The following is a 13,649-nucleotide window of genomic DNA, read 5'->3' as shown; positions in this document are numbered from 1 at the left end:
CCCCGTGAAACGCACACCGCGCTCCGAGCTGCATCCAATCAGAGCTGCAGCAGTGAGCGCGTCATCCTGTTCTTCCCCAGTGATTTGCTTATTGAATAAAGGTACATTTTTTTGTTCACATTTACCTGTTTATTAAAATTGCTGTCAGTGTTCATTAAAATAAGCCCTCCCCTGAAAATAAGCCCTCTGGTGTTTTTCTGTCCAAAAAAAACTAATAAGACAGTGTCTTATTATCGGGGAAACACGGTAGTAGGTGCTTAATAAAAGCTTGCTAACTTGCTTGACTCTCCTCTTCATTTCCATGGCATTGCCCTCTCTTGGTTCCCCCCCCCCGACTTATGTGGCCACTCTTTGCTGGATCTTTGTCTTGGTCGTGCCCATTGACTCTAAGGGGACCCCAAGGCTCTGTGCTAGGTTCTCTTCCCTTGAATGTCCTCAGGCCAGCCTGAAGTCTGAGGTTCATGCCTTTCAGCCAAAATCAAGGGAGACCCTTCCCAGTGACTCTCAGCTTTCTTGCTTGGCAAATATGTCTGGTCTAGGCAGCTAGGTGGCACAGTGGATAGAGCACTGGGCTTGGAATAAGGAAAACATCTTTCTAAGTTCAAATCTGGCCCTACTTCCTAGCAATGTGACCCTGGGCAAGTCACTTAACCCTGTTTGCCTCAGTTTCCTCATCTGTAAAATGAGCTGGAGAAGGAAATGGCAAGCCACTCCATTCTCTTTGCCAAAAAAACCCCAAATGGGACTGCAAAGGTTGGACACAACTGAAATGATTGAACAACAACAAAAAGGCCCATGCAAGAGCTCATCAACTCTCAGAGTACATGGGGTCTATATGGAATGCAGAGGGCATGAGGAGCAGGAAAGATAGGGGAGGAGAGGGGAGGGTGTAGAGACTTCTTGTCCTTGTCCTGGCCCCCTGCTTCAGGACCTAGACAAATTCCATGTAAAGTTGCCACTTTTGTTGATGGGCTCCTCAAAACCCATCTTATCCACCTCCTCCTCACTCAGTCACCCATAGGAGTGAGCATCCCCAGAAAGTGAGCCTCATTGAAAGGAGTGAAAATAACATCCTGAGGGTCAGTCTCCAGATAGAGTCAGGAGGATGGTTAAACTCATAGGCCAGAGACCTCACTCATCATTTCCTCCAGATATTCATCTGTGGGATTCTTCCCGAATGAGGCCAACGTGTCATGCGAATCCTCTTTATTCTGGTTGATCATGTCGAAGGTTTTCTTGAATTTCTGAATCTGAGGGCAGGCAACCATGCCAAAAACATTGGGTATGGTCCACTAGAGGCATTTCTTTGCAGCCTTGGTTCATTTGGCTTTTTGGGAGGGGTGTGTCTGTCTGAGTTCCAGGGATCCAGGTAGAGGAAGCAGAGAAGGCAGGAGCCTGGACAGCAGAAGGAAGGAAGTTGATTTACCTAGATTTTAGTAAAGAGTTTGATGAAGTTTCTCTTACTATTCTTATGGAAAAGATAGGGAGATATGAGTTGGATAGTAGTGTAATTTGATGGGTTCCTAACTGTGAAATAGCCAGAATCAACAAATAGATAATAACAATTCAATGTCATCCTTGAAGGTAATCTGTAATGGAGTGCCCCCCCCCACCGAATCTGAACTTGGTCCTGTGCTCTCTCACTAGTTATCAATGATTTGGATAAAGACACGGATAGTAGGGGCGGCCAGGTAGCACAGTGAGTAAGAGCACCGGCTCCAGTGTCGGGATGACCTGGGGATCAAATCTGGGCTCAGACACTTAGCACCCACCCAGAAACACCTGGCCGTGTAACCTTGGTATACTTACAAAACGTGCAGATGATGCAAAACTAGGAGAAATTACCCATCTTTCTCCCTTCTACCCCAAGCCCTTCCCTCTTTCTAATTTCCCTATTGCTGTCCACGATTCTTCCAGTCAGTTAATAAACATCTGTTATGTGCCAGGCACTGTGCCAAGGGCTAGGGCTACCAAGAAGAGCAAAAAGCAATGTTTCCTTTCAAAGAACTCACAGTCTAATGGGAGAGGCAATATGCAAACTGCTATGTAAAAAGATGATATATTCAGGGCAAATTGGAGCTAATTAGCAGAAGGAAGGTGCTAGCATGAAGGGGATCAAGAAAGGCTTGTTGGGGCAGCTAGGTGGCGCAATGAATAGAACACCCAGCCCTGGAGTCAGGAGGACCTGAGTTCAAATCCGACCTCAGACAGTTAACACAAAAACTAGCTGTGTGACCTTGGGCAAGTCACTTAACCCCAATTGCCCTCCAAAAAGCAAAAAATAAAAAATAAAAGGGCTTGTCATAGACTTGAAAGAAGCCAAGGAGTTGGAGAGATTTCAACAATGAGGGAGAGAATTCCAGACCTGGGGGACAGACAGTGAAAATACCCAGAGTTGGGAGGTGTCTTTTACTGGGAACAGCAATGAGACCAATGTCACTAGATCCCAGATTTGGGGTGGGTGAGTTACTTAGGAGTAAAATGTGAGAAGACTGGAAAGGTAGGAGGGGGACCAGGTTGTGAAGGACTTGGAATACCAAACAAAAGATTTTGTGTTTTATCCTGGAGGTGATAGGGAGCCACTGAGTGTATTGAATAGGGGGTGACATAGTCAGAACTGCCCTTTGGAGAAATCAGTTTGACAACTTAAGTGGTGGATGGACTAGAGTAGGGAGAGACTTGGCCGAGAAACCAACCAGCAGGCTATTATAATAGCCCAAATGGGAGGTGATGATAATAGCATCAGAGTGGTGGCAGTGTCAGAGGAAAGGATTTCACTCAGGTTGGAAATCCACAGTCATTCTCAACCCCTCACTCCCCCCCCCCATCCCATTAGCCAATCTATTGCCAAGATGGATTGGTTTTACCTCCCAAACTTCTCTCCTGTGCCACTCACATGATGTCTGGCCACTGCCTTCCTTCTAAGACTTAGCCTAACAATACAATAGAGCCACTCCCCAAACGCCATACACCCTACTTAGAAATATCTTGTAGAGCAGGCTGGACATTTTCCTCTCTCCCTGCACCTTCCTCCCCCCCACCTTCACCCTTCCCCACCCGGGCTCTGGCCTCTAAGCCATCCTAGACAAATTACATCCTTTGTGGTCACCATTGAGAATTCTCACCCACCCCACCCCTTTCTGCAATCTTTCACCAATGTTAACTCAGTTAATTCTTCACAAATCTCTTTGTCATGAGTATGTACATATTCCTTTTTTTACACCACCCTCTCCTCCCCCACTTCTCAGAAAGTACACACTTTTTAAAAACCCCAACACACATCAAATCCACAAGTTTCCTGAATCATCCATCATCACTCCATTAATTCTTCCTTGGACATATTTTTTTCTACAAATTCTCAGTACTCACCCCTCTCCTACTCCTCCCCATCCCATTCTGGTCCCCATTTGTTCCCCTTCTTTCACCAGCGATTATCCTCAGGAATCTTTTTTTGTTGTTCCATCTATAAGCCAAAAAAAAGTAACAATAATAATATCCTAGCTGACAAGTGTAATTTCTACAGCCCTTTTCTTGTTGTTCAGACTTTTTCAGTCGTATCTGACTCTCCATGACCCCATTGGAGGTTTTCTTGGCAAAAATACTGGCATGGTCTGTCATTTCCTTCTCCAGCTTATTTACAGATAAGGAAACTAAGGCAAACAAAGTTAAGTCACTTACCCAGGGTCATACAGCTAGGAAATGTCTGAGGACAGATTTGAACTAAAGAAGAAGAGTCCTTCCAACTCTAGGTGGTCTCTATCCACTGTGCCACCCAGCCACCAACACATAAAATAAAGAAGAAATTAGAAATAATCAACAGAGAGAAGGCAGTAGTAGGAAGGGGAAATTAGGAAAATGCTTCATGTAGAAAGTAGGACTTAATCTGGGACTTGAAGGCAACCAGGGAAGCTAGAAGGTGGGAAGAGCTTTCCAGATATAGGGGAGAACCAGTAAAAAATGCTCAGTCTAGAGACAAGTGTCTTGTTGGAGGGAGGAACAGCTGGGAGGCTGGTGTCACCAGATCAAAGAGAGTACATGTTGAGGAGTAAGGCATGGGAAGATTGGAAAAATAGGGCCAGGTTCTGAAGGGCTGAAAATGGTCAATTTAAAGTCCCTTCAGAATTACCATAAAAGTCTGGGCCGACTTTTTCATCCTCTTCTACATCAAATAATTGGCAGTCAGAGTGGAAAGAGCATTGGATGCTGGGATTTGTTTCGCTTGACCATGCACGTTTGTTACAAGAGTTTAATTTTTTCTTTTTTAATGAAGGAGTGGGAGAGGGAGAAAACAGATTTTTGTTCATTGAAAAAAATAAAATACTGTTTGTTTGTTTGTTTGTTTGTTTGTTTTAAGAGTATTGGACTAAGAATTAAGAAACCAAAGTTCCAGACTCAGCTTTTCCACTAAAGTGACTTTCAATTTCATCATTTATAAAATGAGGGTTTTCAAGAGATGATCTTTAAGCACCTTCTAGCTCTAACATAAGATTTTTAAGAACTCTTATTCAATTTTATTATTTTTTCTGTTCTATTTAATTAATAAATTCATTTTCTGTTATTTAGTGTAATATTTGCTACTACTTTATTTTGTAAATGTGTAGTATTTCAGTTATATTATGGGTTAGATAGGTCTTTGTGGATAGCCAGAAAACCCTAGGCATGATTTATGATGTTGATTCTATGGAAAAATGCATTCTAATATCTAAGCAAACAAATTATAAACACATTTTTAGAAAACAACCTGTTTATGAGTTGGGGATTTCCTATAGTTATATAATTTTAGCTTTGGTTCCTCCTTCTTTATAACTACTTCATCACCCTTGGGAGGCATGCAACTTCTAGGTCCCAGCATTTTTTATCTTTAATGTGGATTTATGATAACCCCTCTGTTCTATTTACACTAGAATGCTTACGCAAGTTCCTCATTCTACCTTCCTTCTGATTATCTCCAGTCTTTTCAAAAGGCTAATCAAGGTTTTATTAACTTTGAGTAGAAAGGGGGAAAATGGTGATATCACACAATCACACACAAAAATGGGAGATATCACACAAAGCACAAAGAGACTCTCCCAAAAACAAAGGTAAAGTGCTGAGACCTCAACAAGAGAATCCTGTTGCTCTGAGTTCACCCCATCACAACTCTTACTCCCATGTTGTCCTGAGTTGACATTACCCCAATTTCAAGGTATTTTGTCCTAAACTATAGTTCATGAGCAGTACTGTTCATTTTGCCTCTAGCCAGCCAGAGAATACAGTCAACACAATGTAAGGATGCTAACTGATAATGACAGATAGTGATAACATGAGCAGCAAAATATCTTTACTCTCCCACAAATGTACCCAGAGTCAGAAGCAGGCGCACATGGAGTTCACAAATGGAGGCACATGCCTAAAGAACGGATAGATCTTGTGAAATTCCAGTGAATATTGTTTCATTGCCCACCTCTAGCTCATCCGAAACCCTTGGTAGAGTACTGCCGTGCTCTTTAAGAATGAAAAAATTAACATTATACTATCATATTGATAACTAATTAGTAATATGTGTTCTGTCCTTTTTCTTCTGTTAAGGCCCATCTTCTATAAAGATCAGTCAGTCTCTGAAGGGCATGACTGACTGATGAGATCACTCCTGGCCCTCAAGGCACATGCTACTAACTTTGCATGATACCCTACCCAACTGGGGACCTAATTTCTATTTAGAGTGTAAACAGAATTCAGCCATATGAACCCCCTGTCCTTGGGACCCTCCATTAGATATTAGGCTGAAGGGGTGGGAACCTTCAGCCTTGAGGCCACATGTGGCCTTCTGGGTCCTTGGGTGCCACCTTTTGACTGAGTTCAAGTTTTACAGAACAAATTCTTTTTTGTTTGTTTTTTTTGCTTTTTGGAGGGCAGTTGGGGTTAAGTGACTTCCCAAGGTCACACAGGTAGTTTTTGTGTTAAGTGTCTGAGACTGGATTTGAACTCAGGTCCTCCTGACTCCAGGGCCAGTACTCTATTCACTGTGCCACCTAGCCGCCCCAACAAATTCTTTTATTAAAGGGATTTGTCCTGTGAAGTTTAGATTCGGTCAAAGGACCAAACTTGAGGACCTAGAGGGCCATATATATGGCCTCAAGGTCGCAGGATCCCCACACCTGGTAGGGCAACTCAGCTCCTGAAGGACAAAACTAACTGGAGATGGATGATGGCTTCCCCTGCCCACATGCCTTGGGGCTGCTGAGTCTCATGATCAAGCCAGTTCAGCAGGAGGAACTGAAGACTCTTAGTCCAATGCTCAGGGTTGAGTTTCAATTGTCAGGGGAGTTCCCTTTCAGTAGGGATTTAAGGTGTTTCAGGGTTTCCTTTGGCATGTTTGGTTACTGAGACAAACCGCTGACCATCAATTTCTAACCTAATTAATAAATTGATTATTAATTATCCAGAAACTCAGTCTCTAGGGGTTTTCACTCATCTCAAGAAATAATAGGAACCTTTTACTCTAGGCCTAGCAGAACCCTCCCTGATTCTATTCCTCAGTCTCTGTTCTGGATAAGGAGATTCTCAGCCCCAGGTACCAAGATCTCAGTACAAGAACTGTCCTGAGAGTTAACACCCTCAGTCTTAATCTTTTCTTTCAAAAACTATTCCCAGTACAGTACTGGGGCCCTTCAGTCAGAGACTTTAACCTAGCTTAAGGAATCTATTGGAAATACTTCCCAAATTTGTGTGTGTATGTGGGCTAAGTCATAAACCAGGAAATGGCTATTGACCCACTAATTACCAAACAGCTCTAATATTCCCCACACTTTTAATTCATTAAATTGTCCCTGCTTATTGATATAAAAGAGTGGATGGAAAAAAAGTAAAGAGGTTGGTAGTCTGTGCCCAAGAGGCAAGGTCTTGATCTTTTCTTGAGAGGCAGCTAGGCAGTGGATAGAATACTGTACCTAGAGAGAAGACCTGAGTTCAAATACAGCTTCAGATATCAGTAGTGTGACCCATACTAAGTCACTTAACCTCTGTCTGCCTCAGTTTCCTCATCTGTGAAATGGGGATAATAATAGCTCCCATTTCTTAGGGTTGTGGTGAGGGTCAAATGGTATCATATTTGTAAAACACTTTCCAAACTTTATTATGCAAATGCTCCCACTCAGATATTAAAGGGGCATACTTTATATCTCCTACCTTGACTCTGTTTCCTGCTTTTTACCTCCTACAAATGGGCCTATTTAACATCTGAAAAGGCTTTTCTCCAAACTTTAAAGCAGTATTTAAACAACTTTTTGTTATTGTTTCAGTCATGTCCAACTCTCTATGACCCCATTTGAGATTTTCTTGGCAGAGATACTGGAGTAGTTTGTCATTTCCTTCTCCAGCTTATTTTATGGATGAGGAAACTGAGGTAAACAGGATGAAGTGACTTGCCTTGGGTCACACAACTAGTGAGTTTGCCATTTCCTTCTCCAGCTCATTTTACAGAGGAGGAAACTAAGACACAGGGAGGGTCTTCACACTGGTCAGTGGCGCAGTAAAGGAATAGACCTCAAAAGCCTCCTAGCTCCCAGGCCTGAGCCCTTCCCACTCTATAATACTATCTTTTATAAGATTTTATGATTTATAAGATTCAGGGCCTACATGACCCAAGTGTTTGTACAATTTTAAAACTTGCAGGTTTTATGAATGATTGAAGCTTTCTTTTTTTTAGCCAATATGAATTTCAATTCAACCAGCCACAGGACAGTTTGCCCTCTCATCTGGGGGGGAAACTTATTTTGTTTGTCAAGATTTTATTGTATACCTGGAGATGTATTGATGTGAGCCATGTACTCAGAGTCAGGGGGGCCAGAGGGTGAGGGGCTCCTCCACCGCAGACCAGTCCTGTAACTAGGCAGTTTCTCTCTCTCTCTCTCTCTCTCTCTCTCCTCCCCTTACCCCCATCTCTGTCTCTATCACTCCCCACCCCCTCATATCTAATAGTCACTTCTACCTTTGTTTCATCTCTCCTATGTGCATCCTCTCTCCTCTGATGCTGCCACCAAGCTGGCCGCACCTCATGCCTGGCCTATAGCAATGTCTGGCTGGTGGGTCCATCCTGTACTCATCTCTCAAAGTGATCTTCCTAAAATGCAGCTCTGACAATATCACTTCCCCTGCTCAATCAACTCCACTGGCTCCCTATTACCTCCAGGATCAAAAATAAAATCCTCTATTCAGCTTTTAAAGTGTTCAACCTTCTTGCACCCTTACTCCCCTCCATATGCTCTGCGATGCTGGCCTCTTTGCTGTTTCTATCCCATAATACACTCCATTTCCTGACCCCAGACATCTTCCCTGACTGTCCCTCATGCCTGGTATCCTCTCCCTCTTCATCTCCACCTCTAGACTTCCCCGAGTTTCTTTAAGTCTTAGCCAAAGTCCCACCCTCTACAAGAAACCTTTCCCAGTCCTCCTTAATCTTAGGATCTTCCCTCTGAGACTACTCCCAGTTTATCCTGTATGCGGTTTGTACGCAATTGTTTTCATGTTGTCTCCTTCCTTCAGACTGTGAGCTTCTGGAGGACAAGGACTGTTTTTAGCACAATGCATGGCACATAGTAGCACTTAAATACTTCTTGACCTGACTCATTGATTTGACTCTGAGCTCCAGTTTCCTTAATTATAAAATAGGGATAATATTGTAAAATTACCCATGTCATAGATTTGGGGAAAAACCTGTTGGGAACTGTGTAGTGCTGTATAAAATGTGATTAAGATCGTATCAAGTTTTTCTAAATCTACCAAAGTGTAACCAGAGTTCCAGAGCCCATTGGTATGAGACTCTCTTCTCTATAATACTTTGTAATTGGTAAAGACCAATGTTTGAGGGGTGAGGCAAAGGTGGTGAGAGTAAGAATGAGGAGAACTCCAGTCTCTTCAGATCTCCTGAGTTTTTTCAGGCTCTTCTTGCTTCCAGTTTCAAGAGAGAAGACTCCCTCTTCAAGTTACGAAAGGGAGAATAAGACTCTGGAAAGAAACTGACATGAGAATAGAGGGCAGTCTCCATCATGTCCCTTTCCCCAGCTTGCTATGCTAGAGACTTTGGGGCGTTTCCCCTTGAGGGAGAGTACCTTTATGCTGTATTGTCTGATATATATATATATATATATATATATATATATATATATATATATATATTCTCCTATTTATACTTCCTCTGATTTTTGTTTTCCTATTGACTTGGATAAATGGGGTTTCTTTGCTATCTGCTGTGTGTGTGTTTACAGGGAAAGGGGGAACTGGTATTTGGTGGGAAGGAATTCCAGCCTTGGGATACCTGGATACCCCATTGGTTTCCAGTTCTTTGCCACCACAAAAAAAGCTGCTTTAAATATTTTTGCATTGACTCTTTCTTTGGTCTTTTTTGTGTATATGCCTGGTAGTGGTATTGCTAGGTCAAAAGGGTATATAGAGTTCAGTGATTTGGAGGCATGGTTCCAAATTGCTTTCCAGAATGGAGAGAATGGGAAATCGGAAAATGGAATTTTCCTACCTGCTGCCCTCTGGTAGAGCCAAAGGGGTCCCATTCCACAAAGCTGGTATTCCTTGCCTTAACTGTGCCTTGATTGCCTCTGGGACTGGCAGGCTTAGCTTTTTAAAGGTCACCTGGGGTACAGCCAATCTTCAGGCAACTGAAGGCCAGAATCCCTTTCAAAAGCAACAGGAAATTGTTTTTACATTTAATTAAAGGATAGCAGCATAGACTCACTTTTGTATTTCCTTTTAACATATTAATACTTCATCTTTCCATTACCTTTCATCAACTAAAGATGGGGGGAGGGAGGAGAGTGCAGAGGAGGTAGGGTCAGGGACCGTCCAAACAACACACAGCTGGGTCTTGATTAGTGCAAATAATAAATCAATCCTCTGATGTGGTTCATGTATTTGAATTCACACTATTCAGTTATCATTATGCAAAGTATGATAATTAGTTCTAGCCCAAAGGAAATAGGTAGTTTGAATTTGAATAATGTGACCACTTGGGAAATTCATTATTCATACTCCTCAGGACTTAGCTGTAGATCCTACAGAATGGCTGAGCTGGCAAGGGTCCTAGAGGTCATCTAACCCAACCCCCTCATTTATAGATGAAAAAATAGAAAATGAGAGAAGGGAAGTGGCTTGCCCAAGGTCACTCAGCAAGTTAGTGACAGACCTAGGACTAGAAATTAGGCTTTCTGTCCTCCAGTTCAGTGTTCTTTCTGCCATGCCAGGTATGACTAATATTATTCCTTGCCTCTATCAGTGTCAGGATAAAGACCTAAGCCATACCTACCTATTTATATTATTAAATATTCCTTTAACCCTTCATATTATGAGATACTATGCAATAATTCATTATCCACAAAACCAGTCGAGTTTGGAAAGCACTTTGCAAACCTTGAAATGTAATATGAATGCCAGGTCTTGATTATTATTATTATTTGTTATTATTATTCAGTAAGAAAACACAAGAATGTTAAGTGAGTTGCCTGTGTGAGTTATAGTTAATGGTTGTTTTTTTTTTATTTAAAATTTTTGAATTGATATTGATTAATCATTTTGAGCTATAGTTCTTTTTTCCCCTGGTTTAGGTATTAGGACAATATTTGTCTCAAAAAAGGGAATTGAGTAAAGTGTTTCTCAGTTTTTGAGATTAATTCATGTAGCATTAGTATTAATTATTCTTTTAAAATTTGATAGAAATCTCCTTGGAATTCATGAAGACCAGGGGTTGTTTTCCTTTAATAGCTCCGTTATAGCTATTTTTATTTCCTTCTTTAAGATTGGGTTTTTCAAGATCTCCATGAGGAACGCAATTGTGAGGATCACAGGACTTCCCAGACAGGGTCAGGGAGTTAACCCAGACGCGCCTCCACTGCCCACTGCTTCCCTGGGGGCCCTTAGGAAGATCCATGTGATATACCCATTAATACAGCAAAGCCCTTCTCACTGAAAGAACCCTGAAACAGAGTGGACAAAGAAAGGAAGGTGTTTATTACACTTCTCAAGAGAGAGCAGGTGTGGTACTCACTAGGAACACCCACACTGACACAGAAGCTGGAGTGAAGAAGTCCTTCCTCTTAGAGGTAGGGTTAGTTCAAATTCCTCACTTTATTTTCCTATACTTGTGTCTTAGGCATGACCTCTAAAGCTCAGCTCTTTGTCTTACCCTCCCACCTTTCTAGTTCCCCCTGGGGCCAGGATGGTCATTGTCTTAGTAAAGTAAGGCAAGAGACCTTCCCCATCACTATTGATTATCTCCCAATAACTTTAGTCCTCTGCAACTTAGTCCACAAAATCTAATGCTCACCCAGCTGTGGGGCTGATATACCTTTCAATGGAAAGCCTGTTTCTTGTAAATAATATTTTTTTTTAATTGCAAATGGAGGTGGCCAGGTGGCACAGTGAATAGAGCACCAGCCCTGGAGTCAGGAGGACCTGAGTTCAAATCCAGCCTCAGACACTTAACACTAGCCATGTGACCTTGGGTAAATCACCCAATTGCCCTGCCTTCCCCCCTCCAAAAAGCCAAAAAAAAAAAAAAAGAAATTGCAAATAAACCATGGAAGCCTCCCTTCTCCTTCAGACTGGTTTCCTTTCTTTTCCCATCTTGTATCTGTGCAAGAATAGCTAGGTGGCGCCATAGTACACAGAGTGCTGGGCCTGGAGTCAGGAAGACTCACCTTCCTGAGTTAAAATCTGACCTCAGAGGCTCACTAGCTGTGTGACCCTGCGCAACTCACTTAACCCAGTTTGCCTCAGTTTCCTCATCTGTAAATTGAGCTAGAGAAGGAAATGGCAAACCACTCAGTATGTCTGCCAAGAAAACCCCAAATGGGGTCAGGAAGAGTCAGATACGACTGAAAAATGACAGAACAACTACAATAAAAATCCCTCTGTGAAAGTTCCTCAAAACGAGGAAAAAGTGCCTCTTGTGCCTCTAGACTTTGAATCCTCTGATTCACATTGGCTTCTGGAAGGTTCACGTCATCACCATCATCATCAACATGCCGAGTATTTATATTTCACTTTACTTTATGCTATCTCATTTGATGCTTACAACAATTCTGGGCGGTGGGTATTATTATTGTTCCCATTACATAGGTGAGTAAACTGAGGTTCAGAGAGTTTAAATCACTTGCCCAGGCACACACAGCTAATAAACATCTGAGGTGGGATTTGAACTCCAGTCTTCCTGACTCTAAGACCTCTTGCTCCTACCCGCTGTACAGCTGGCTTCATCACAACAACAGTAATAGTAGCAGATAAATAACTAGCGCTTGAAAGTCTGCAAAGTGCTTTGCCTCTCTTACCTGGGTTGTGGGTGTTTGTGCTATTATTATGCCCATGTTACAGATGAGGAAACTGAGGCTCATAGAGGGTAACTGATTTGCCCAGGGTCACAGAGCTAATAAACGCATGATGGGCTTGATCCTAAGTCTCTTTGACTGCAAGTGCAGTGTTTTGTCTACCATATTATTCTGCTTCTCACAGATTTAGGATCACAGATGAAGGGCCCAGGGAGAAGCTCACCCAGGAATGTAGAGGGTGGGGGAAGGGGAAGGAAGCACCGACTTTTGCTAACTAGATGCCAAGCATAGTTTGGGGGGGTGGGGGTGCGGTCCTCTGGCCAGAAGAAAGAGGACGAGTGCTGTTTGCCCTCTTTCCGTTTTGGTGCCCTGGCACAAAGCCCTAGTGTCCCTGCCCTAGTTACAGGTCTGCTTCAGATAATACTTGTCTGTACTTGGGGAGTGTGTGTGTGTGTTATAGTCCCACCTCAGCAATTCTTATACTATTGGGGAGCTCAAAGGTCACTGAGGACAAGGATAACTCACTCACTAAAGTCTTGTCAAAGAAATAACCCATGTAAATAGAAGGCTCTGGAAAGCAAAATTCAAATGATTTTAGCTAATCTGGTGTCTGTCTGTCTGGCCCTTTCTCACAGTGCTGAGCCAACCATGTCCCACAGGTGGCTTTGGGGCTTTGGATCTACCAGGCCTAGGCCATGCAAGTTCCCTACCAGGTGAACTTTTGTATCTTTTAGGCACCAGTCAAAGTTCAGTCAACAGCTATTCCTTTTTTTTTAAATTAATTTGTCTATTTACTTTTACTTTACAACATTCAGTTCCACAGTCCCTCAAGTTCAAATTTCCCCCCTTTACCCTTCCTCCCCCTGAACCCCATGGCGGCATGCACTCAAATATAGGATCTATATATATTTTCACATTAAACATTAGTCAGGTTGTAAAGAAGGATTATAACTGATGGAACGATCAGTGGGAAAGAAGAAACAAAACAAAACAAGAAAAAGAAAGAGAGAAAGTAGTTTGCTTCAATCTTCATTCAGACTCTGCATCTCTTTCTCTGGATGTTGACATCTCTTTCCATCATGAGTCTTTTGGAGTTGTCTTATGACCTTCCATTGCTGAGAGGAGCCCAGTCTATCAAAGTTGGTCATCACACATATGTTGTGTCTGTGATACATATGTTATGTCTATAATTGTGTACAGATTTCTCCTGGTTCTGCTCTTTTCACTCAGTATCAGCTTATATAAGTCTCTCCAGGTTATTATGAAGTCTGTCTGCTCCTCATTTCTTATAGCACAATAGTATCCCATTACATTCATATACAACTTGTTCAGCCATTC

General features: G+C 42.3%; 1 protein-coding gene across 1 annotated transcript in view; it reads left to right on the top strand.

Moving 5' to 3' along the window:
• Nucleotides 1–824: 824 nt before the first annotated feature.
• Nucleotides 825–13,649, top strand: part of CLIC4 (chloride intracellular channel 4) — a 325,774-nt gene continuing 312,949 nt past the window's right edge. The window contains exon 1 of the mRNA XM_069079454.1: nt 825–830. The gene's annotated coding sequence lies outside the window, so the exon portion shown is untranslated. The remainder of the gene's footprint in view (nt 831–13,649) is intronic.

This window comes from Petaurus breviceps, unplaced genomic scaffold (genome assembly GCF_028583685.1).
Source record: "Petaurus breviceps papuanus isolate PSGF00001 unplaced genomic scaffold, PetGlider_PUasm1.0 91041, whole genome shotgun sequence".
In the NCBI taxonomy this organism is placed as follows: Eukaryota; Metazoa; Chordata; class Mammalia; order Diprotodontia; family Petauridae; genus Petaurus; species Petaurus breviceps.
Note: the sequence above shows the minus strand (reverse complement) of the source record. Positions and strands in the feature narration are given on the sequence as shown.